Here is a 22847-nt window from a genome sequence, read left to right as displayed (position 1 = left end):
GGCTTGGTGAGGAGCCCTAATCAAGTTCATGAGAGCATCTATTTCTGTAAATTTTGCAGAAGTAAACTATCTTTTAGACTTTTTTCCTAAAAAGGGTTTCCAAAATTGTATAAGCATCAGACCCTGGGTTTGGTCCTGAGACCATCCACGTTTGTAAGTCTAAAATGAGTAAGGCATACAAATCAGAAGCAAAATTAAAGCCCTCAAAAATAAACGATTATGCCTTCCCCTGGTTTTCTACTTTGCTTTCAATCCATATATACAACTCTAAAACCATTTAATCAAATGAAGATACATGTTTTGCTATATGAAAATTGGCAGCCATCTTATTCATTTTTGAAATCAGACAAAATTACTTTGTATTCTCACTGATTTTATGTGATCATATTATACATAACATTACTTTTAATGACAGGGAACATTCTTAGATTTGTTTGTTTAATGCTTTAAACCTGTGCCACTTAGGAGAACAAAAAATGTTTGTTTCTGATCCACTGCAGCATTGTTCACTATTTACTATAACATTTCTTCCCACATTGGAGCACAGTGAGGATTTCAGCTGAATGTATGCACTTAGCTTTCAAGCAGACTGAGACCAGGGTCCAGGAATCAGCAATAATGGTAGTATTTGAACAGAACTCATCTCTGAGTTTAGAATGGAGGCTGCTGTCTTTCTCCTGTTTCAGACTTCCTGCTAGTATAGAGCATCCCTTGGTCTAGAGATATTGATTACAGCCAGAAAAAAAATCAGAGACGTCTGTGCCTGCTTGTGTTAAGAGAAATCAGACTCCATACTCTTGACAGCTCTGCTTGGGCTGAGGTCTGTGCCCAGGCAGCACGAATCATCTATAAAGAGAAGTGGGAAGGCACTCTCCCAGTATAGCCACGGTCACTGAAAGCATTAAGCCAAAGCGGTGGCTCATTCCCAAAATTAGTAGCATCGGTATCATCTAGTCACGCCCAGACCCACTGAATCAGAAAATAAGGAGGTTGGGTCCCGGTAATTAGAATCCTAACAAGTCCTCCCTGTAGTTATGATACAAGTTAAACATTGAGATAAAGGAACACTCTTCCCTTGTGTAATGAGCACTTCTTACGTACCAGGCACATTTCTAAGCCTATTAACTCATTCGGTCTTCGCACCAACCCTATATGGTGGACACCATTTTTATCCCATTCTACAGATGTCAAAAGTGAGGCTCTGGGCTTCCCTGGTGGCGCAGTGGTTGAGAGTCCGCCTGCTGATGCAGGAGACACGGGTTCATTCCCCGGTCCGGGAAGATCCCAAATGCCGCGGAGCGGCTGGGCCCGTGAGCCATGGCCGCTGAGCCTGCGCGTCCGGAGCCTGTGCTCCGCAGCGGCAGAGGCCACAACAGTGAGAGGCCCGCGTAACGCAAAAAAAAAAAAAAAAAAAAAGTGAGGCTCTGAGCTCCGTTTTACTCCTTTTAACAAAACTGAAACTACAAGTGCCTGGCCCTGTGCTATATCGGGTACTTGAACATAATAAGGATCAAAAACGGGTATGTCTCTGTTTTAATGGAATCCATAGTCTAGAGTGTCCACTAAAGACATAAACAAATCAGAAGTGAGGCAAAGTTTGTTACATAAAGAGATACCTGAAGCATAAAAGTGGTTCCAAGGTGACTCTCTGACCCAGGCAGCAAGTTGGTGCTGGCCGGTGGTAGGAGGTCTCAGTTCCTCTTCACGTGGGCCTACCCACCAGGCTGCTTGAGCATACTCACAAAATGATTAACAATCCAAGAGAAGACGATAGACGCTGAACTGCCCTTCGTAAAAGGGTTGCCAGATTCAGCAAGTGAAAATACAGGACACCCAGTTAAATTTGTATTTCAGGTAAGCAATAAATAATTATTTAGTGTTAATATGGCTCGTGCGATATTGGGGACATATTTATATGAAAATTGCTTTTGTTGGTTTCTGAAATTCAAAGTTAACTGGGCATACTGTATGTCATCTGGCAACCCTACTTCCATGATGCAGGTTCAGAAATCATCCACCAACACTTTCACAGTAATTTTTGGCCACACAGAGCAGCTCTGATTCAGTGTAGGAGGAGACTGCAGAAGGATGTTAATACCAGGAGGTAGACATCATTGAGAGCCATCTTGGAGGCTGGCTAAGATACCAGATCTGCAACCTCGTCACCAAAGGTTTTTCTCCAAGGAGTCATTCAGTTTTCTCACAGTTTTCCCAAAAGGAGGAGTGAACTTTCAGCATCCGTTATCAGAATTTTATAATATCAAGCACAAAATAAGAATAATAAGAGTAATTTCCCTTGAAGGAAGGAGGTGAACAATATAAGCCTTGGCTTCCCTGGTGGCGCAGTGGTTAAGAATCCTCCTGCCAACGCAGGGACATGGGTTCGAGCCCTGCTTGGGGAAGATCCCACATGCTGCAGAGCAACTAAGCCCGTGTGCCACAACTACTGAGCCTGCACTCTAGAGTCCACAAGCCACAACTACTGGAGCCCGCCTGCCTAGAGTCCATGCTCTGCAACAAGAGAAGCCACCGCAATGAGAAGCCCACGCACTGCAATGAAGAGTAGCCCCTGCTCGCCACAACTAGAGAAAGCCAGCACACAGCAATGAAGACCCAATGCAGCCAAAAATAAATAAATAAAATAAATTTTAAAAATAAATAAATTTTAAAAATAAATAAAATAAAATGAAAAACAATATGACTTATTTTGAAGCCACTTCCCCAGCAGTGAGATCGATGGACATTTGCATATGTGTCTTACTTTAATGTCTATTCAAAATTATGTCTGTACCCACATATGTAAAAGGCTTTCAAACAACAGTGATGCTTTACTTATATTCCATTTGTAGTTTTAAATGCCCACGGTCGGTATTTTAATCAGCCTCTCTGGACTTTTTCATCCCCCAGAACAAAACATTGTGTTTCTTTCCTTTTCAAGATCTTTAAGTTATTTTGAACCTTTATCTCTAGCCTAATAACATCATTAAATGAAAGGCTTTCACATTTTCACAGCATCAAGAACATACTCAATGCATAACATTTTATTGGCTGTTTAGACTTCGGAAAGCAACTAAGCAGAAGTGGAAAATATTATTTAGCATTTCTTGAGTACCTACTAATGTTTGGGAACTTTTCATACCTTTTAAGCCTCACTGAGAATCTGCAGTGCAGGTATTACATCTTCCTTTTTCCCAATGAATTTTATTTCACCGATATACAAGCTGAGCACACCATTTTATTGACAGTTTTCTGAGACTGGGATTTAAATACCTGCTTTATCCCGCCCAGCCACAGGCATTAAAGAAGAGCAGGCCCTGAGCTAGTTAGAGCAGAAGTGGAAGGGAGTAGCCTGGTTTTCACGGTAAGGTTGGTGAGGACCTGAAAATCAGGATATGAAATTCTGGAAAACAGTATAGCAGCATCAGAATATGCAGGATATAGTTTGATAATGGGGTAAGGGCAGTTTGTATTCTAATGGTCAAAGTCAGACACTGCCTTTTCCATTATACCATTCTAAAACCTTCAGTTAGAATCTATAGTTATAATCTCAACTCCTACAAAAGAGTTCTTTACCTCTTTTATCCTGCATTTTATTATGAATAGTAATAAAGGCTTACATTGAGCATATTACATATGTGAGACAGCGTTCTAATTACCTACGTGTATGGGCACACTTCTATATGGAGTGCCCATATAACCCTAATCCTGACACCAGTCCTGAAAGTTGACTTTCTTTCCCCCATATACTATAAGGGAAAACTGAGGTTCAGAGATATAAAGGAACTAGCCTAAGTTTTCAAAACCATTAAGTGTCACAGTTGTAGCATGACCAAATGTTTCAATTTGTCCAGGACAGAATGGTTTCCTGGGATGCAGGACTTTCAGTGCTAAAACCAGTACAATCACGGGAAAACCCCTGAGGTTGGTCATCCTACACAGTTGGGTTCAGACTCCAGATCCTTTTGAATCCAAAGCACATGTTCTTTCCATTACTAAGCATTTCTTTGTTGAGTTGTGTAGTGTATATTTTCTTCCATTACAACAATGTTTAGCACAGTGCTTTGTACTAACAGCAGTAAGTAATATTTATTGAATGAATGAATGAATGAAGGGATGGGTAGGTAATTTCTCTAAGTATGGCTGTATAATGATAATGCCTATGGTATGGGTGGGAGAGGCTAAAGTCATGGGGCTTTTTTTTTTTGTGGTCCAATTAACTTTAAATATAAAGCTGCTAAATGTGTTTATAAATGCTTAACAACTCTTGGGGGCAGGAAACGATGAGTGTATGGGAGAGGGAGTGGGTAGGCGGCTCTAAATCGTAATGTTTGTTGATTTCCTATGATGGCCAATTTTAAGTTACCCAGGCAATGTCACTGAACATAGAGTTGGGAAGAGATGAAATAGCACATCATTATATTTCCATCCTACAGGCATGTCAAATGTAAATAACCTCAAAAGGATAGGTAATAGGAAATAATTAAGAAGTGGTAAGTTTTGAGGTATTACCTTTGTTCGAATGTAATTCATTCAATTGTAAATTTACATAACTTAATTTTTAAGAATGACTGTTTAACAACCAGCTCACCAAAATCCTAAAAACTGAACCATCAGTTCTTAGAAAAAAATGGTTCCACTGGCTGGAATGCTCCTGGCCTGTGTGGCGGCCCCAAAGATTTATCCCACTGGAGAAATTATTAGTAAATAGGTTGGCTTAGGCCAGCACCATCGTCATGCCTGGACTAAAACAAGAGACAATTTAGAGCAGATATCTCTCTGACGTATAAAAAGAGCAGGACATATTTTCCAGAGATAAAGTACCAAAATCACTGAGGTGAGACTTCAGAGGATTTTAGAAATTTGGTGGGCAATTAACATTTATGAAAGTATTTCTAAGGTTGGCTAAATTTCATAGAAGAAAGCAATATTCCCACATAATTTTAGTTGACTGATAAAAACAGACTTCAGCCAGTTTCCTGGAGAAATGTGATGATATAGCTTAACCGATACGTATTTATGTACACAGTGCAAGTATTTAGTTATAATATTGTTACATCTACATACTGAAATATAAATAGCTGGAGAAATCCATAATGCTTTTGATATTCTGTTAGTTTTATACAACTATTTCTTCAAATGAATTTCACATAGTAATATAAATTCATAATTAGGAAGGAGACCCTATAAATACTTCTGTAGTCTAAAGGAGATTTATCTATCTTTGTCAAATTTTGACTTCAGGTATAGTAAGATTTTTTCATTGTTGTTAAGAGCTGAGCTTTATTTTGAAGAATAATTAATTGTAAAATTATGTCTCTGCAAGTAAAACAAAATGAATCCCAAAAGCAAGTATCCATCACTACCTCAGCAGGAGGAACAATGATTGAACAAACATGCTTTTCCAGGTAGATCAACTTTGCCCCTCATTTTTTGCCAGGCTAGCCTCAAGGTACATATGATTTTGTGTTTGGTGAAAGTTATGTCCCAATTCTCAGCCAGCAGGAAGATGAGCTTCTAGAGCATTTCTGTGACTACTCTCAGGATGAAAGAGGATCTAAAATGTCCATAAGGTCCAATCTAGATCATATCCTGGTAGTAAGCAATACATGACCAGTGCCACCAACACCTGTAAAGATCTTTAGGATCCTAAGAAGCAGCCCAGTTTGTAGGATGCCTTTGGCTCAAGAAGACCTAGAGCTAACAGGGCCATCTGGGCTGTGCCCTGCTGGACTAGTGGGGATCTCCACGTATTCCATCAGTCGGTACAAATGAGGCCCAGACACGTGCCTAATGCTCTTCTAGGCACTGGGTTTCCATCCCAAATCAGTCACATGAGTACCCCCACTCTTTGCATTTCAGGGAAACAATCAGACCCTGCCTGGACTTAACAGTCTTCAAAGGAATCAAACATAAGCTTTTAGTGATATCTTCAAATAAGGTTATATAGTCACAGGAATACACTGACAAGACGGAAACCTTTTTTAAAGTTGGGGTTGTTGAGATAGTTTTTATATTTTAAAAAAATCACTGTTTTTGAGTGTCCATTTGGTGAATTTTGACAAATGCATACAGTTGTGTGACTATTACCATCACATTACTTTAAGCTTACTTCGTGTTACTAGACCACACCACCCGTGACTGAAAATATTTTTCATCCTGATGAGTTCCATAAATAGGGTCTGCATTTAATAATTTGAAGGTAGAAGCATTAAATGTGTTCAGTGTAAGTCTCTAAATATACTTTAAGGTTTTTAAGCCTGTTTGGGCCATTGTTCATTTTTAAAATTATACCTCAAAAAAGCGAGGTACTCCTGGGCTCTCTCTTCTGCTGAGAGGACTGGGCCTAACTATGTGATAGATTTTGTGGACAGCTAAGAAACTGTGAAAATAAAGGATGTGCACACAACACTTTTTTACAGAAAGTTGAATTGGATTTCTCTTGCACTATCCTTGTTTTATCCCACTTCTCTCATCATCACCTTCAAGTGTAATAGTGGCAAGAAGTTACATTTCATAAAGTAGTATCCAAAAGCTAGTGGTGTTATCAAGTCCAAGCCCGTACTGCTCGCCACACGACAGGCCAGTAAATCGAGAGATGAGGTGTTGGAGCAAGGAATGGTGACTTTATTCAGAAAGCCAGCAGACCGAGAAGATGGTGGACAAGTGTCCCAAAGAACTGCCTTACCCAACTTAGAATTCAGGCTTCTTTTATGCTAAAAGGGGAGGGGGTGTGGCTGGTTGCTGTAAAATTCTCCGCAGGAATCCTGTGTTCTTGCAGCTGTCCAGGTAGGTCTGATCACAATGTTCCTATAAACCTCCAACAAGACAGTTGTTATTTTCTGTTCTGCAACTTTTTATCTCTGTATGAATGGAAAAGTGTTACACCTTTAAAGGTCAGAGCGTGAGAATGGGCTATCCTGTATATTTCAGGCTATAGGCAACTTTCTTTTACAAAAGGTGCAGAGTCAGCATGACTAAGCACAGGCAACAGAGCACAAAGATTAGGGCTAAAGGACTAGATCCAATATGGAGTCAGGTTTGTTCTTCTCTGTTACAGTGGGTCCATGCATTCTAAGTATCTGGGACACTGGGAGGGGCCTAGCAGTTTCTCCTCCCCTCTGCCTGCCCCATCCCACCTCCCCCTCCTTGCAACTAAGTGAGTCCATATTACTGTGTATTATTGAGGATTTTCAGGCCTGTTCCAAGTCTACATCATAGCAATACTCTACCTCAAAGAAATTGGCCCCAGCACAGGGGGGAAAATCAATCACTCGGGCAAATGTCCAGGCAAAAATCAGGCAGAACATTTGACAAAGAGTTGCAGGTATGGATAATAGTAGAAAGACATGACCTTTTGGTGAACCTTTCCCCGATTCAATTCCCCATGACTCACTACGTGAATAGGTGCTGTGGACTTTATCTTTCCATGCTTAGACGTGCTCATCTGTAAGATGTAAATAGGACATAGCTTGCGGGGTTGTTGGGAAAATTCAATGAGCATAACCTGTTTACCAAGCAGAGCCTCTAGCACATAGAAGATGCTCAATGATTTTAGTTCCTTCCTTCCATCCTCCTTAAAAATTAGTAACAAAACCCACTTGAAATATTCAAGGCCATTTATAGGCCCCAAAATCCACATTTTTTTTTTTTTTTTTTTTTTTTGCGGTACGCGAGCCTCTCACTGTTGTGGCCTCTCCCATTGCAGAGCACAGGCTCCGGACGCGCAGGCTCAGCGGCCATGGCTCACGGGCCCAGCCCCTCCGCGGCATGTGGGATCCTCCCAGACCGGGGCACGAACCCGTGTCCCCTGCATTGGCAGGCGGACGCTCAATCACTGAGCCACCAGAGAAGCCCCCAAAATCCACATTTAAAATAGAACGTACTTAGTAAGAAGACTCTCAGTAATGCGGACCCTTAGCAAAAGTATGAGACTATTTTGAAAGTACAGATCCCCTCTGGGTGGATTTTGTGTCTCATAGCTTCTTACTTCAAGTAAACAAGAGCATTTTGTGGTAATCTCTCCCACGTGAGCAATGGGAACAGATTGTCTTCAATCTAAAGCAAACGAGAAGTTGCTTAAGTAAAGGTAGCGACTGCATGAGTCATAAACCACTTTCTCAGATAACAGCCATGAAGTACGTCTGTGTACAAATTTGACAATTTTTATTTCACTGCCTTTTGACAGCCCTTTAGAAGGGTTTAAGAGAATAAGATCTGACTACAGCTTTCAAAATTTCATCAGTGAATATTTGTTAACCTTGCTCCCTGTGATAGCTGAAGAACTAAGATAATGCCCTTCAAATGGAGATAAATTACAATCTTTCAGAAGATTATCGCGGTCTTAATCGAGTTTGTTCCAGCAGCTGAACAGCCTGTGACCTTGTTAGTTATACAACAAACATATCTGTTACTTTATGTTCCTATAGGTATTAGGGTGGAACTTTTACTCTAAGTGTTTTCTGTATACAGAAGGATGATCTGTCAGTGATGATCAATGATGACAGATCATCAATCTGTCAATGATTTTGGAGATAAAAACAGAAGATTCGGCTTATTTAAAGAGTGTATCAAGCTAGTGCAGATACGATTCCAATTTTTTTTTTAATGTTTCATGTTGACATAATTTTAGAATTACAGAAAAGTGGAGAGAATAATACAAAGATTATCTGGATACCTCTTACTCAGATTTCCCAAATGTTACCATTTTCTAGATGTGTAGTGTGATTTAAAGGAATGGGAAGATAATTCCATGTTCAGAAACAGGCATTGTCTTATAGAATTCTGTGATAGTATGCTCTTTTATGTATGATAAAAGCATAGGATTTCACAATTAAAATATTCAGGAGAATGTTAGAGAATCCACATCCTAATTTCTTTGAAAGAAATCATTTGCCAATTTTTATATATAAGTGTAAGTAACTGCAGGTATGTGAACAGATTCCAACATATGGCCCCAGTTTATGAAAACTACAATTATTACATCTTGGGAAATTAAAGTACTTTTATCCTGAATAGCATGTTCCAATAGCATGGAACTCAGCAGGCAGGGTGTTCCAGGATGTCAGCACATCGGCAGTTATGCCCTCGTGCCAACTTTAAACAGAAGGGAGGGAGAGTTTGAATGGTATTAATTATTAAATGGTAACATTTAATCCTAGATCCTTATTATCGGTGCCAAGAGAAAACATCTGTGGGTGCTTAGAACAGGCAGATTTTGGAGCATCCATGCAGATTCTGGTAGGTTTTGATGAAGCCTCCCAGGGAACAAGGTAATTTGGGAAGCTAAGCATTTATTCTCCCACTTACGCTCTTAACCTCGCAAATACATGACTCTATGTTACTGAGAGGGACTTTATGACTTACCCCTTGTGGCAGAGAAGAAAAGGAGAGGCGCTTCCTTTCTGCCTCTGCCCTGTCAGAGCTATTTGAAATGAGTTCACTGTCAATCATCGCATGAGAGAGAAAACTCAGTTATCACTGTATCCGCCACTTGAGCAGTGACCGCCATCTGTATGACAATATCCATTCATTCTGTTTCCTGCCGCCCCTTGCCTCTCTGTTTTAGTGTTCTTTTGTAAGTGTTCCTGACATTTTGTTTATCTTTCTTTTAAACATTCTGCCAAGATTATGTCTGAAAATGAGAAAAAAAGAAAAGAAAACGCTCCTTTTTTTTGGTTAAATCTCTTGCAAAGGAAGCAATTCAGCACCATTCTCAAAACACTAAGAATGTTTCAAGGCACTAGAAAGTCTCCAGCAAATGGCTGGGCACAGTCAGGGCTGGGGTACAAAAGGGACTAAATGAATTCTCATCCTTCATGTTACTTAGGTGAAATCAGACGTTTAATTGATATTCTAGTTTCTCCTTTGTTGAAGTGACCAACAGTCTTAAGGAAAAACACATTTTTCCTCTTAGCTTCATATGTAGACACATCCATAAGGCCCTCGTCCTCCTCTTTTGAAATAAATGTATTAATGTTGTTAGATTTGTTAGATTTCAATGACCTGCCTAGCAATGGATGCCCCCAAATGGAGCACTTAACAATTCTATAATAAAAATGTTGCAGCTTATCAACAGAAGGAAGTTTATGAGGAAGTCAAAAAAAAAAAACAAAAAAAAACCTGTTTCACAAGAGCGTCTAAAGACTGCTTTTGATTTTAGACTTAATTCACCCACCACTGTAAATCTGATTTCCATGTTATCAGGTTTCTTGTCTACGCTTTTTTCATTTGCTGGATTACTTGAGTGCCCAACCCCTCCCCCATTTCTGACCTTTCCTTGATCTTTTCATCTCCTAATTTTTGAATCATGCTCTTTCCCCCCAAGATTTGGATAATACATAGAAGATACAAAACTTCCAGCACAATGTCAAGAATTTTTCTCTAATTTCTATATAATCTTTGTATCATGTCTATAAATCCATGACCAACACTTAGACCACTTTTGCAGATGTACCTCAACTAAAGAGGCACACCCAAAAAAGTAATTCCTAACCTTTATTGATATCCTCATCAAACACTTAAGGACATGCAAGAGTGTAGTTTTAATTAATTTGCTTAAAATCTCCTACTCTCATTTAAAAAGCCTGTAAACACCTGAGAGCCTTTCTCTTCATTGTCCCAACATTGAGCTCCCTGTCATCACAGTATCTCATCATTGTCATCTTTGTCACTCCATCTTCTCACCCTTCACACCATGTGTTGTCCCATGTGACCCCTGTGCCAACAGAGCCCTTAAGACAAGGTTCTTCTGCTCTAGTTGTTCACCAAAAATGTTCATGTGGTTTTTATCATTTCTACACTACCACACCTATTAGGCAGGGGGCCTCAAACAGAGCCACATTAATTGTAATAAACTGTTTCTCCAGCTTCCCTTTCTACCTGCTATTATGAGACCTAGACCCCCATGCAAAGTCCACCACTTGAGTATGTGAGCCCCCAAAGGTTGCTCTAAACTTCTTATAAACAAGACTTAGTATTAAATAAATATAGTTGGTAATTAGATCTTGAGCCCACATAGCTGTGTGATCTTAAGCATACTATTTCCTGACCTGCTACAGTGGGTTGAGTAGCGTCCTTCAAAAATTCATGTCCACCCAGAACCCCAGAATGTGATCTTATTTGGAAATAAGGTCTTTGCAGAAATAGTCAAGGGAAGAATCAAAATGAGATCCTACTGGATTAGGGTCAATCCTAATGAAAGAGTCAGTCCAATGAAAGAGTTCTTGTAGGGACAGAAGAGGATACACAGAGACACAGGGGAGAAGGCCATATGAAGACAGAGGCAGAGATTGGAGTTATGCTACCACAAGCCAAGAAACACCAGGAGCCACCACGAGCTAGAAGAGGCAAGGAAGGATTCTCCCCTAGAGCATTTGAAGGGAGCATGACCCTGCTGAAACCTTGGTTTTGAACTTCTGGCCTGCAGAACTCTGAGAGAATAGTACGTACCTCATACAAATGTTCTGTAGATTAAATGAGATGATGCATGTGAAGAACCTGGCATTGATACAAGAGCAAGTTCTAGTCTCTACTTAGTCACTCGCTAGTGATGATAGGGAACATTACTCAAATTCTCTAAGCTTCAGTTATCTTCACTGTAAAAAACGGAGCTTATAATTTCCACCTACCTTCACTGAAGAGGATTTGTGATGAACAAATGAAGTATAAATATGAAAATTCCTGTCATACAAGAAACGATCATGAAATGTGGGAATCTGTGTTCTTCCTTCCCCCTTTCCCATCAAATTACAGGACATGGTGGACTGGGGGAAGAGACCAGATCATCAGGATTCCCTTCAGTTATTTGCTTCAGTAGGAAGAATGACCACACTGCAACAGCAAAAGGAACTCTGGCAGTATCTTTGGGTTGATTTCTGGATCTTCTTACGCTATTCTCCTCTAAATATAGTTTTCAGAAGTGTTGATATTGACATCACTAAGCCACAACAATCTCTATGCAGGTAGAATTGGTACAAATCTTATCAGCGGTACCATCAGTTGAACCAGTCCAGATCTTCCTCCTTCCCTCCCTCTCTTTTTTCTTCCCTTCTTGCAACATTTCTTCCCATCCACTCTCTCTCCGTACTATCACGCTTCTCTGACATCATGACCGGGGACAACGCTGAAAAGAGGGCGGCCCCACTCTGCTCACGGTGATTCCTCATACTCTAAGCTTGACTTGTGAGTGAGTACATAGATGTGTGTACCTGGGAGCTGTAGCAGTCTTCACTGAGAACTGGGACAGATTGCCTGAGAGAAAATATGCAGCATAGAAACTGTGTAGTAGGTATTTGTGAACGATTCAGTACATCGCAGTGATCCACAAGACCAGGTTGCTCGCTAGAGCCAGGACTATAATTTCACCAATGGTGACCCCAAGACCACCAAAGTATCCTAGAGGAATCAAGCCAGGGAACTATGTGACGGGAGCACAGCCTCGTTATCCGCCATTTTTTCAGTGACCTTGAGTTTACCTCAGTCACCTGTGAGAGGGGTAGCCGGGCACAGGGCTGGCTTCTGGGGACCCTAGGAGAAGCATGGGAAATACCCAGGGAAGGAAGCCCAACAGCCAGATGCCAGAAGCCTGCCCAGGTGATGCCTACCACCTGCTCAGCAAAGGGGTGGTCCGAGGGGATTGCAAAAGTCCAAAAACCTTTCCGAGGGGATAGATAAAGTGCTAAAAATGTTTAAGGTGTAGAAGATATATGGCTTTGGAGTTGCACGGTCCTTGGTGTGAATCTGGCTCTGACATGCACTTGAGTGGCCTTGAGAAAATCACTGCTTTAAGCTTCAGTTGCCCTAAATGTAAAGTGAAGATAAACCTACCTTGCAGGCTTGTTGTGAGATTTAACTGAAATTATATATGAAAGCATCCTGGGACATAAGATTAGAAAAAAATTGATTCTTTCTTCCCTCCCTCCCTCCCTTCCTTCCTTCCTTCCTTCCTTCCTTCCTCTTCTCTCCTGAGTTCCTATAAAATCGCCTTCCCAAGATAAAGACAAAAAAACTTTACATTCCACATGAAGAGAATAATCTATTTCTTGTTCATTTAGCGTTAAGATTCAAAAGGTCCTTTTCTTAGTGAAAGCTAGAAAGGGACATTGGTAATATCTCCTACAGATACCCCTAGATTTCCAAAGCTGGTGACAGTCTGAACGTAAGCTCCCTCTCCACTTGGCACTGGGTAAAGTATCCCCATACTGTGAACAAGAACTGGGCTACGTATATTATATATACACTTCGGTGCTCCTAAATGCTAATTTGTGATGGGCCAAGAGTAGACAGAGAAGAAATGGTAAAAATGGCGATTTAATAGTCACTAAGTTATCTAAGGGTCATAAAGCTGAAAAAGATATAAAGACAAGGTAAATGGCCAAGAAGTTAATAATAGTTACCTGAGAGCAGGGAATGAATTAAGGCCTTGAGTGAGAGATTTAGACTTAAAGAAGATGGATTATTTAGGAAGATTTCAGCTTCAGGGAACAGAAAACTCAGTTCAACATTGCTTAAACAATAGATTTATTGGCTCGTATATCAGGAAGTCTGGATAGAGTGCGAGCTTCAGCATTGCTGGATTCTGTGGTTCAATATATCGACTGGGTCTATGTTCTCTAGTCTTTCTACTCTGCAGTCCGAGTGTCAGCTCATCACCAGAGTTCAGTCCACAGGATGGCCCCAGTAGCCATCAGAGCTATGTTGACTGTTAGTAGGAGAGAGGAACAGGCTGTTACCAAACACAAATCCCTGTGCCCAATGCACAGTGAAGCCAAACCAGAATCTGCAGCAGAGAAAGGTTTATTGCAGGGCCATGCAAGGAGATGGTGGCTCGGTGGCTCGTGCCCCAAAATCCTCGAACTCCCCAAAGGGTTTGAGCAAAGGACTTTTAAAGGCAAGGTGAGAGAGGGGCATGGTTAGTTGCTGCAAACTTGGTGGCGGAATCATTTGTTCTTACAGCTGTTCACGCAGGTCAGGTCATGATGTTCCTGTAAACCTCCAAAAGACAAATGTTATTCTCTGTTCTGCAACTTTTCGCCTCTATATGAATGGACTCTGGAAGGTCGGAGCCTTGAGAATAGGCTATCCTGTATATTTCAGGGTATAGACCACATTCTTTTACAGAAGGTGCAGAGCCAGCATGAGTAAGCACAGACAATAGAGCACAAAGATTAGGGCTAAAGGAACAGATCTAATATGGAGTCAGATTTATTCTTCCCTATTACAAGGCTTCTCACAATTCAGAAACCTCCCACCAATCTGTCTTCACTTTAGATTAACTGGACTTGGGTCACATACCCATTCCTGAAGAGGGAAGGACCTATCCCTCGACCAGTCAGGCTCTTCCCTGGGCTGTGTGGGGGTCAGCTTCCCTTGGGGAATTTGAGCTGTGTCGGGGGAGGGGGGGGCCTTAGATACTCTAACAAAACGGGAATTGATCAGGAAGAAGAAAGTATGACTAGGTCCAGGGTAGGCCACCAAACTATAGAAGATTAGAGAGGTGAAATTTACAAATTTCTGAGAGCCAGGTTTTCATACCTGGGGGCAATGTTGCACAGGGAATTGCTGGCAAAGGCAGATCTGGACCTTTTTGTTAAGTCCCAGGCAGGACATTTATTTTATTGTTGTGTTGTTTTGTTTGAACTATACTACTCTGCCTCTTAAACAAGTAGTGCAAAACCTCCTCTCCCTAACAAGTACACACAAGAAGCGATTTCCAATTCTGAAGTCCTCTGCACTCAGTCGGTTCCCAAGCCCATGCATCATATCATGTACCCGCTGTAGTGGGAGGTCCTGGGAGTGTTGTCACCCTGTCAAGGTCAGTGGTTCTTAACCTGACTGAGCAATAGGATCATCTGGGCAGCTTATTAAACATACACCTGCCAGAGATACTGATTCAGTAGGTATGAGGACTGGACAGCTCTATTCTTTTTTAATCCTGGATGAGAGGGAATTGGAGACTGGAAAACTGAAGGCTGAGTTGGGAGAGAACATTATTTCACAGTGCACTTTTTTGCATGGTTTGCCTTTTTTTCATCATATTATACTATTCTCTTCCTTTCCCTTCCTTTCTCTTTTCTTTTTTTTTTCCTCTCTTTTCTTTTTTAAGGCCCCTGATGTTTCTGAGGTGCAGCCTGAGGCTGAGAACTTTTCATCAATATGGTCCAATATCAAGCTTTGGATTGGCTACTCCAGAGGCCAAAAGTGTTTTGAGCCCTATTTTCAGAATCATAGTGGAGCATTGCCTTTTTTTTTTTTTTTTTTTTTTTTTTGCGGTACGCGGGCCTCTCACTGTTGTGGCCTCTCCAGTTGTGGAGCACAGGCTCTGGACGTGCAGGCTCAGCGGCCATGGCTCACGGGCCCAGCCGCTCTGCAGCATGTGGGATCCTCCCGGACCGGGGCACGAACCCCTGCCCCCTGCATCAGCAGGCGGACTCTCAACCACTGCGCCACCAGGGAAGCCCGAGCATTGCCTTTTAAGGAAAACACTGGTCAGTGCTGATGGTCAGTGCTGATGCCTGACTCACGTTCTTAGACTCATTTCTTTTCTGGTTTCTGCAAAGACCTCAGAGTCTCAAATATGCCCCATTTCTTGAAATGAAGAACTGTAGATGACTAGAGAGTTTTGGTGACACAGAAAAGGAGAATTCAACAGAAAGTTGTTCAGTTCCCTCTTGAAAGAGTAAGCAGATAGATCTCTCATAAGTAGAGTCAGCTCCATGCTGTTCCCGTCAGTCAGTCCACCAACAATAAGTCTCAATGGCAGACAGAGACCACAGTAAAAAGATGCTGTTTATTTTTAAATCTCATTATAGGTGTTCTTTCCAAAATCTCTTCTAAGTGATCAGAGGCACTGCTCCTCTTCCAATTACAACCCAAGAAGTAAGAATCACTAACTGGATGTGTTAAAGCTCTTCTCACTAGCAATTTAAAGAGATTAGAAAGTTGATGGAGAGAGAGATGTGTTTAGAAATCATTGAAATGATAGACATTGTTTTCAGAAAGGGACATCCTTTGTTCACTCTTTTGTAGCTAGTTATGGTCTGACGGAAACCAACCACAAAGGCAATACAGTGTAGCCTAGTGGTCATTTTCACGAGAATAGACAAGACTACTTGTGGACACAGTAATTACTCTCTCTTTCACCTTTGCTTCATACCGGACATTTTTTAACCAGCATATAGATTTGTCGGGCGAATCTCAAGGTTTACCATATACGGGAAATCGTTCTTCCTAGAAGGCCAAAGTCATAGCTTGTCCTTAACAACTGACTAAAAACCTTTTAGGTGCACACTGCCTCCCTCCCCACCCCCCACCATATATCTATACTGTACTTTCTTTCACAAAGCCTTCCTCTCCTTATAACACCTGTAGAGCTATTCCTCAGCAGCCAACTTTAGAGCAAAGAGCTTGTCTGTTTGCAAGATGTAAATGCCAGGTTATTCTGGGGTAGGAGAGTCCAGAAGACAACTCAGCCATGAAATTTGTGCAGAACAATGAGTGACCCAGTCTGAGAAAATATTGATCTGAGCTGTTGGCGCCAAATTTCCTACTGCTCCCTTCAAGTGGCCAAGCCTTAGTCTGGGTTTGGGACCTAGGGGTTCATCCAAGATGGAAAAAGGATCCAGGTTAGTTCCAGGAACTGATAAGAGATTGTAGGAGAAGGGAGACCAACATTTCCCTATGGCCATTTTCCCCATGAAGCATTGTGAGGAAAGAAGCCAAATTTTGTTTCCCAATGTTTTTCTGTTCCCATCCATCTACCTGGGCCTTACATTTCTAAATATGATTATTTTCATGAGCTAACTAAGTTCTACAGAGCACATATTTCTTATTAAGTGAAATTTGGTATTTAGTATTCTACACTGCTTTAAAAATTAAAGAATATTTTTCCTTTAGTTCAAAGAAGGTGGTAGAGAACTAACTGTTGAGTTCCTACTGTGATTCAGACACGTGTTGGATTTTTATGTTATCTCATTTAATTCTTGTAACTATCCTACAAATTAGCTACATTGTATTATTTAATATTAATCCCCAGATAGTATCTACTGCATGTCTTCTCTGTTCTAGGTACCCTTGTAGGTGCTGGAGACATTGTGATCCCGCCAGGAATTCAGTCTGGTGGGCAAGACAACATATGAGTGAATCATTACAAAGAAAAATGCCATAACAGATATATATATTTTTTTATAAATTTTTAAATTTTATTTATTTACTTTTGGCTGTGTTGGGTCTTCGCTGCTGTGCATGGGCTTTCTCTAGTGGCAGTGAATGGGGCTACTCTTTGTTGTGGTGCTCAGGCTTCTCACTGCAGCGGCTTCTCTTGCTGTGGAGCACGGGCTCTAGGCGCACGGGTTTCAGTAGTTGAGGCCCGTGGGCTCAGTTGTTGTGGCTCGCAGTCTCTAGAGCTCAGGCTCAGTAGTTGTGGGGCACAGGCTTAGTTGCTCCACGGCATGTGGGATCTTCCCGGACCAGAGCTTGAACCTGTGTGGCCTGCATTGGCAGGCGGATTCTTAACCGCTGCGCCACCAAGGAAGTCCGGCCATAACAGATATATAACAGAAGGCTGTAGGAGTGTGCGTTTTAAAAATGTAAATCTCTTTAATGTATGCACCAATCAAAATGGTAGAGTTACCACCCCCCGGAAGAGATTCCAAGGTAGTTGCAGAGGACTCCAATATTTTAATACAATCAACTTACTTTTGTAAAAACAGATAATTAAGTAGGAATATAAGCTGCCCTTTTTTTCCTTTAGGGAACATTGGGAAGGTTTCTGAATCTTTTTTTTTCCTAATCAACTAACTTAAAATGTTCTAAAGAGACTTCATTTATTCAATCATACTCCCACATTATTTTTAAAATAATTTAATGTGGCTTACAAAGATGGCGTACAACAGCACAGGGTAAATAAAAATACTCAGTACAAAAATGACTCTATGTCGATTTCCTCTTACTATCTATTTCCTGTTCCCCACAAACAACTGTTTCCTTTTTTCTGGTTTCGATTCTGTTTCAAGTCTCTGTGGCTGTCCCACCTCTGGAACTAATTCTGTGCCTTGCACATGCCCCAGACTGCCTGGCTTGTCTCCACGTGGGGTCTGTGTCGCCTTTCCACGAGCACAATTAGGTCTCCAAAGTACTTAGGCAGGAACTTCTCTCCCAAACAAATCTGTTTATCAGAGAGCAGTTAGATTGCATGCACAGAAGCCTCAACAAACAGGATGTTCCATCTCAAATTTATGGCCTCTCGGCATACGCCAGAACGCCTCCCAAGGACGCGAGTGACTCTCAAGATGCTATAGTGCGTCATCAACCACAGTCGCTGAAGGGAACAGGCTGGGCATCCACTTATTGGCACTTCCTGGATGAAGTACGACAATCAGTGCCTTTTTTGAATTTGTGCGGCTTTTGGCTTATTAATTTCAGGATGGGAAATCATTAGTGTTCTTAATTTAAAGAGGAAACCATTGGACAAGAGTCTGCAGCTATAAATCGATACTAAAGATTTTCTCTGAAATATGATGTGTCTACCTGACTCTGAGATTGGATTTTTTTTTTTTTCCCTTTTCGTTTTTGAGCTTTTGAATTTGACTTAACATACTGACTCTGTCAGATTCCTGCGGTGAATTGATAATGAAATTAGGGGAGACAGAGTCCATTGACTTAGAAGATCTGTGCCATTAGTTAAGTCTTCTCTCTGTTTCTGCAACTGGCTTGACACCAGCTTAGTCACCATGGTTTTGGCATTTGCCTCTGACACAGACACTTAAGGGACCATAGCTCAGAATGGAGATGAGGAGGTAGCATGGTAAATAGATGCTATAAAAAAGAGGGGAAAATCAGTATTTCCATTAACATCTGGGAGAGACTTTCCAAAGAACGTTTATATGTGTAGCTGACAGTTATGTGCCAAGAAGACTAGTTCCTTTAAGGATCACAAATTATGTGACTATCACTGTGGTGTTATTTCGTTTTTATTTTCACAAGAAATTTCACCAATAGCTTTTAAAACTAAAACAAACAAACAAAAATCAAGGACACAAAAAAACTCTGCCTATGGGCTTCCCTGGTGGTACAGTGGTTGAGAGTCCGCCTGCCAATGCAGGGGACACAGGTTCGTGCCCTGGTCCGAGAAGATCCCACGTGCCGCGGAGCGGCTGGGCCCGTGAGCCATGGCCGCTAAGCCTGCGCATCCGGAGCCTGTGCTCCGCAACAGGAGAGGCCACAACAGTGAGAGGCCCGCGTACCGCAAAAAACCAAACAAACAAAAAAACTCTGCCTAGGAAAAATATTGAAATAAAGGTTATATTTTTTAAGAAAATGGATATGATAAAAATTCTACTTATATACATCAAAATTATTAGTAACGTGCAACAAAATATTATAGATATTTTCTTGAAGTTTATCATAATAGGCCTTGATTTGTACATATATCTTCTTTATAAGGTCATGACTTTTGTAATATATGTATTAGCAACGTATTGTTAATTTTCTGGTTTTGTTTTGTTGTGTTACCCTCTCATCCTCAGGTCTAGGTTTAATTCCTGGCTTCTGCATCCCCTGTCCTGTGACTTACAGAAGACAGTCAACTTTTTTAATGTGTTTCAATTTCCGCGTATTTAAAAATGGTATTTAATGTGTTTCAATTTCCACATATTTAAAAATGGTATTGGGAGGAATAAATGATAGGGGTATGTAAGTACCTAGCACAGTGCCTGGCACACAATAGAGTTTCAATAGCTGTTACTTCCCCACCTCCACACTCTGTACTCTGTTTTGCAACTCTGTATCTTCAGAGGAACACCTCTGGGCAAAGGAAGATGGCATTCAATAACTTAGGTAAGGGTTTGATTGACCTGGTGGCCTCCCCTCCTGCGAATGAGACTGGGTACCTCTCCTGAGGCTGCCACCACTTCCTCTGTCATTCTTTCCTAGAGCCTGTGCACAGGAGCCAAATCTTGGTAGGATCACCCATCATCATTAGGCAGTGTGGAGTTTGGGCACTTCTCTGCCTCTAGGGACAGAGGTCTTCCACTCAGCAGATCAAGAGATGTAGATTGTCGGCTTGGATCTGAAGGACACAGTTCCTCTAAACTTGATTCTGATCTTCAAGATAGGGCAAGTTTAGAACAAAGTGCTGAGAACCTTGGGAGAAAATGAGAGCTTCTCAGAATTCAAATGAGCAAAAGCCAGGAATGTTCATCAGTATCTGACATGCATTCAAGACTATGGACAAGCAAATTCCAAAAAGTTCAAAGAAAATATATGTTCAGTCTCTTGACCAGAGGGTTTTCTAAAAGGGTGTAGATAGGTCCATAAGGAGTAGAAAATGAAATTCTAGCTATGTCATAAAAATAAGCCGAATATGGAAGAAAAACTACAGAAATCGATATGGTTGCTCAGAGAACTCTCCTTTGAGCTAAGATTTTTAAAAGCACGTTTGAAATCAGATTAAAGAAATTGTAGCCAAGAACAAAAGCAACACAGTAGCACGAACCTAGAAGAGTAGAGTCATAAAGAATAAGGGAAAAAATAAGCTCAATTTTGCTAGGGGAAAAAAGGGATAACAAAGAATGACTTTTACCAACGTGTAGGGAGCAAAGAAGAACAAGGAAGTGTTAGTCATATTTCTAAAAGATTGTGATGTAATGGTAACAAGACAAAGAGAAAATAAAATTACTCAGCTCCTGTTTTGCTCTGTCTTCTCTACCAGAAGAACACCCTTCAGATTCAAAATGTAAAGATGCCTGGCAGATGTACCTGAGGACTGAAAACAAAATGTGTTAAATGCCAGGCAGGGAGCTCCTGCATGATTGTCCACAAGGGACGCAGCTGTGTAAAGGACAGAGATGGGATCAGCCAGAAGTTGGGCCACTGCTGCAACGGTCCCTACAAGAGATGATGAAGCGTTGAAGGGAGGCCGAGCAGAGGGTCAGAGAAAGGAGGTCAAGGCTGAGGAGATAGAACTGATGGAATAACCCATTGCAGATGCTCTAGAAAAGATATGAATATGCTATATGAGGATTTCACAGATCTTCTGTGAAAACAAAAAGCAGATGGGATGGGGGAGTGGGGAATGTGGGCGGGGAGCAATCATGTGAACCTAGTCATGGACACAGAGAGTTGGGGTATGTTTAATACAGGGAGAATCCAGGTTTGCCAGAATCATGGGTTATAATAGCTGGATATAAAGGGGACATGGAGGAAGGGATAAAGTCCAAAGGTTTATTACTCATCAGAAAATCCAGAATGAGGGCTCCACACCCGCTGAGGAGCTAGGGAGGAATTGGAAAAAAAAAAAGTGATAGAAGCCATTCATGTATCTCATCCTGTGGACGCCAGGTAATTGGAATATACATCTCAAACCTAATGGAATCAGGAGTTTTGTGAATTTTTTTGTGCTTTTTTGTGGGATTGAATAGTTAATAGTAAAACTATTGAAAATGGACAGTACCACTCCTCCTTACCCTATTAAAGGCAGGGTATCTGGGTTATTAATTATTTTTAAAAATTTTTTTATTTTTAATGAAGTTTAGTTGATTGACAATGTTGTGTTAATTTGGGGTTATTAAATATTGAATTGAAGGATGTTAGAGCTAAGAAAGAAACGTTCATGGTCCCACCAGAGCTCATAATAAGAGGAGGGGGTCAAGGAAAGCATCTCCAAGGACATGATACAGGGGCTGAAAGCTTAGAGATGAGTAGAACTTAGCCTGAAGAAGTATTGCACCCATTGGGAGTGTTAAGACTTTAATCAGATCTGGCCACCTCACTTCCAAGAGGAATTTTGCCAAACTGAAGCTCTGTCGTATAAATATGAGGGACCAGAGACAGCAAGCCAGGACTTAGGAGGAAAGCTGTTTTATCAATTTCGTGTAGCAGAATTGTAGGAAGAATTTGATCTAATTCTGAAGTGATCTAGCTTCAAGGTCAAGCTCAGAGGCTCCAGAGCCAGATATCTAGATTTGAATCCTGGCTCTGCCATGAATTACATTACTTCCTATGTATAACAACAATAACAGTAATAATACATATTTTATAGGATTTTTTGAGAGGATTAAATGAATAAATACATGTCAAGTGTCTAAAACAGTGCCTGGAATAATAGCAGGCACCGGCTATTGTTGGCTATTATTATTACAAAGCAGATAGATATGTATCATTTATAATAGAATATTTTAGCAATCCAAGTTGTTGAGCAAAGTAATCTCAGTTATCTGAAAAAATAACCTGAAATGTTTTCATTCCAAAGTGTGAAATGAGGGACTTTTAACTTACTGTCAACCTGCCACACCATCTTTTAAATGCTTCTTGGTAGTTAGTAAAATGATTGTATTTTAATCGAGTCAGCAATAGCAATAAAGTTCAGTTAAGAAACACAGATTTTTTTTTCCCTTTCATGGGCTTTCCTCAAAATTCTTGATCTCAGTGAGAGAGCACTGATCATCTGCGAATTATCTGGCGTCTCAAAAGGCAGAAAAGAATCAAAGAAGATTTAGAAGAAAACATTGGCCCATTTTCCTCAGAATTCAGCCTGGTTGATTTGCTCAATGGTTAAAGGGAAACAGCAACTACACTAAACACCAGAATGGTCAGTGCAATTAATGCAATTAAAGTAATTAGTCCTGGCAGCTGTAAGGTCAAATAGAGGTAGCTTTGTAACAACAGTCTGCCACTGCAAAATTACTGACATTTGCAACTAAATTATATTCTCTAAATTGTTGCCTTAATGCTAAATAAATAAAGTTATGCTAATGTAGGGACTGATTACAGATTGAAATTAGCACAATTGCTTGTTATACAGTCTGCTAGGGTTAACATTTTTTAAAAACATAATTAATGGCCTTTGCTTA

At 40.8% G+C, this 22847-nt stretch overlaps 1 protein-coding gene across 1 annotated transcript in view; it reads left to right on the top strand.

Annotated features, from left to right (window-relative positions):
- The window catches only part of ZNF608 (zinc finger protein 608), a 1156357-nt gene that overhangs the window by 983110 nt on the left and 150400 nt on the right, over positions 1-22847 (top strand). The gene's annotated exons all lie outside the window — the stretch shown is intronic.

The sequence above is a fragment of the Stenella coeruleoalba genome, assembly GCF_951394435.1.
Source record: "Stenella coeruleoalba genome assembly, chromosome: 3".
NCBI lineage: Eukaryota > Metazoa > Chordata > Mammalia > Artiodactyla > Delphinidae > Stenella > Stenella coeruleoalba.
This window is presented reverse-complemented; position numbering and strand designations above follow the sequence as displayed.